Below are 4,046 nucleotides of genomic sequence, written 5' to 3' on the forward strand. Positions count from 1 at the left end.
AGTCATTCAAGTTCAAGCACAGGCAATAAAATCTTTCAGAGTTCCTTCTATTTGTGTTTGTGTTATGTGATCTTTCTTCCAACTTGTGGTCTTAAACTTCTGTTTTACAAAATCCAAAGGAAATTACAGAAGAAATGAATACAGATTTACATTTAATAAGAGTGATACAAGCTATATTTAAGATGAAGTGAGGAAGGCCAAAACATTAAAATTGTAAAATTTGCTTGTCACTTGTTGGAACCCTCACTAGGAGTTAGGTAATATATACAGATATTTTCAAGTAGATATGTTGCTCTAACATGTACTCTTCATCAATCCCTGTTAAAAACTAATCAACGTTCATCACTGTTAAAAACTAATCAATGCTCTACACATGTACATTCCCTTACAATAGTAGCACACACTACAGTACCTGCAAAGCAGTCAGTCTCAAATGACTTTGTGAATGAAAGAAATGAAAAGTGGATAAGTAACATATGAAGAGAAACTTCATGCAGGTCAACTCTTCTAATCAACCAGCCAGCTTGCTAGCAACAAGGGATGGTTTCTGTTGAGGAAGGTCCTGTGAAGTGGGACTGTGGTCACCAGTGACCTCTGCCTTATCTAGGGCTGCAGTAGGAAGTGGCTTGTTCTTTATCTTTGCTTTTGCCATGTTGTAATCCCAGAATAAAAATATTTTGCCCTTTCTGCAATCATTTCCTTAAAATCTGAACCTCCAGGTTTTTTGTCCCAGGTAAGGATACCTTGTTTTTAATTTGCTTTCTCTGGACTAGTCACTTTATCTTCCATTTTCTTTGGCTGCTTCATCAAGGCTGCCTCCAGACTTCCATGGACACAGTGCTCCCTCTGTCTAGCCCAGCTCCTCAGACTCCATGATGACTGAGAACTTCCTCTTTCCTTCAAAGGTCGTGGCTCATGCCCTTTCTTCTTCTTTTTAAAAATTATTAGTGTTTCCAACCTGCGCTCCTCCCCATTTCCTCTCTTTTATAAACAGAACCAGTTTTAAATACCTAAGGTTTGATTTTCTTTTTATCTTCAAGTATATACCTGAATTTTTTTGCTGATCAACATGGTAGTCCAGAATTCAAAAAAGATTTTAAAAAATACAGATATTAAGAGGGTATATCATTCTAGATATAAGGTATGAGAAACCAAATGCATCATAAATTTTCAAGTGTTGAATACTTTGAACATGTCTACCTTATCTTGGTGTTTTTTCATTCATTCATTCATTTATTCATTCTCCAAAAATGTGTTGAGAATCTATAATGCATTGAAGATCCAAGCCTTTGGCACTATCAATTTAGTATGGGGGTCAGAAAGGCAAACACATTATTTTCAATGTTAGTGAAGTCTCATGTAAAGAGTTACATGGTCCTATGGGGAAACAATGAGAAGGCATTCCGGAGAAAGTAGACTGTGATTCATGGACTTTAAAAAAGAACAGAAGACTAAGCAGAAGTGGGAAGTTTATCTCTAGCAAAGTTAAGGTATTTTACAAAGAAATGGGAATGATGAACTTGGAAATATAGATATGTAAAGTTATCTGAAGGACAGTCAGTGGTGGCAGAGGAAGCTGAGAAGAGACTTGGATGAGAGCCAGCCTTTCTATCCCAAACTAAAAAAGTAATACTTCAGTTGACTGGAAAGGGATTTTTAAGCAGCAAAATGACATAATTGACTTTGAGATTATGGTAGGTCAGCTTTCTTCTGAAACAGTCTTTAAAACTCTGAGATTTGCATGTAACAATCTGTATGAGGAATCATTTGGGGACAGCACCTATAAGAGAGAGAAGGGAAGAAGAGAGGGAAGGGGGAAGGTCAGGCTGCCATGTCATTGCAGGAGAAGTTGCATTAATCCCATGGGGAGTTCTTGTCCTGACTTGCCCTACCTTGAGGTCAAGTGGCCACACCTTCTAAATGACACAGAAGTCACTGTATGTAAGCTGTCTCCAGGGAGGAGGTGTAATCTTGGGCAAGAAATTCTGCCCATGAAGGTGATGCCTGAAGAGGGACACAGCTGTGAGCCATCACCAACCAATAAGTCCAGCTGCCAAAATGGGCATCTCCATCCTGATAAGGGTTCTGAACAGCACACCAAAGAATCCACTACACAGGTTTTGTGCTCTTAAAAATGATGTTGGTTTATTTTTTAAGCATAGTGAGAGACATGGTCTCCAGTGAGGAAAGACAGACTAGAAGGAGAAGGCATTTTATAAAAGTGGATGCAGAGATGAGAGCAAAAGGACATGGTGATTCACTAAGGGAAAGGTAGTCTATGCAACTACAGAGAAAACATATTCTTTCACAAATGGTGCTGGAACAATTAGGTACCATCTCTCATCTCACAGTACACAAAAATTTAACTTGAAATGGATTTTAATTCTAGGGATAAAAGGTGAAACTGAAAATGAGGGACAATCTTAAAAAACCTATAGCTCAGTTTGCTATTAGTTACTTGCTTTTAGTTGACTGTAAAAAATTTCAGTAGTTAAGAGATCACAAAGATGAACAATATTTGTCTCCCAGTAGCTGTGGCCAACACCTCTGACGCAGTTGTTAGGATGATAACAGTTGCCTAGGTGACATTCCAGGGACTTGAAAGCCACTTTTGTTGAAACCACTGGTTCTTTACTTGTGCCTATACAAAAGTACAGTGGGTGATCTTTTGTCATCATCAGGAAACCCAAAACTCCACCTTTGGATCATATTAACATGACCATTTTCTGAACATGCATCCCAGAAAAACCCTGGAAACTACAGATTATTTCACATCCAATAACTTTTCCCCACACTTTAAATCACTCTACTTTTTTTCCCATAAATATTCCCAAGCCCTATCCCTGGGGAGGCAGATTTGAGACTTGGGTCTCCCACCTCCATGCTTGGCTACCTTGCAAATAAATTTCTTTGCAGAACTCATTGTTTCAGTAATTGGTATAACATATGGTGGGCAAAACCACCTGGTTTTGTAATAAAACTATAAAACTTCTAAGAGAAAGAAAGAGTGAAATCTTTTTGAACTTGGATTAGTACAAAATTTCTGAACTGGGACCCTAGAAAATAAACAACATAAGGGATAAAAGATTAATAAAGCCTGAATGTTGATGAGAATGTACAGGAACAAGAACTCTCATATATTATGGGTGAGAATGTAAAACTGCACAGATAGTTTGCAAAACATTTTTTGCAGTTTAATGAAGTTAGGAGTATGGTACTAGGAACTCCAGCTTCAGTCTAAAGTACTTACCCAAGAGAAATGAAAACAGTTGTAATCAAAAGTTTAGAGCAGTTCAATTTTGAATGGACAAAAACTGGAAACCATGTCTGTCAACAAGTGAATAAATAAACTGTAATATATTCATAACATTGCTTGTTATTCTGCAATACATATATTTGAACTACAGATAAAATATCTTCAAAATATTGTGCTAAAAAATGTCAAAACACAAAAGCCTGTACCATTAAGTGAAGCTATTTCTATGAAGGTAGAAGAACCAGTTGTACCAGGGACTGGGGGTGGGAAAGGGGATTCACCACAAGAGTAACAGGGAACTTTTTGTAAAATGGGAATATTCTACAATACACATCACAAATGTATAAATTATATATGGCTCTATCTTAGTTAAAATTCATTGAATTTACATTTATTGGGAAATTTTGTTGTATATACATTTTTTTAAAAAAAAAAATGAAACATAAAAATAATGAGTACCCTGTATTTTCTTCTGTTCTGGTTTTTCCAAAAAAGTTCTTTTGTAGAAGCTTTGTATTCATTTACTGAATGAGTACTGACAGTACACCAGTCTGTTATTTTGATAAATGGCCCAATTTTCTTAAGAAAGGAGATCTAGAAATAAGACCATTGTAGTTTAATGCTTTAGCTACTAGCAAAATTACCATGAAGTCCATTTTAATCAATCAATTTACTGTTCATGACAAGGATACTATTTAAATAATAATAAGCCAAGAGTGAGAGACTTTAATATAGAAAAGAAAAATTCATAGCAACCTAGGAAAAAATGGCATATCTTTACCTAGACTGC

General features: G+C 36.3%; 1 pseudogene; it reads right to left on the reverse strand.

Moving 5' to 3' along the window:
- Positions 1–511: 511 nt before the first annotated feature.
- Positions 512–813, reverse strand: LOC124974557 (cAMP-regulated phosphoprotein 19-like; annotated as a pseudogene).
- Between the last annotated feature and the right edge of the window lie 3,233 nt (positions 814–4,046).

This window comes from Sciurus carolinensis, unplaced genomic scaffold, assembly GCF_902686445.1.
Source record: "Sciurus carolinensis unplaced genomic scaffold, mSciCar1.2, whole genome shotgun sequence".
Classification (NCBI taxonomy): Eukaryota; Metazoa; Chordata; class Mammalia; order Rodentia; family Sciuridae; genus Sciurus; species Sciurus carolinensis.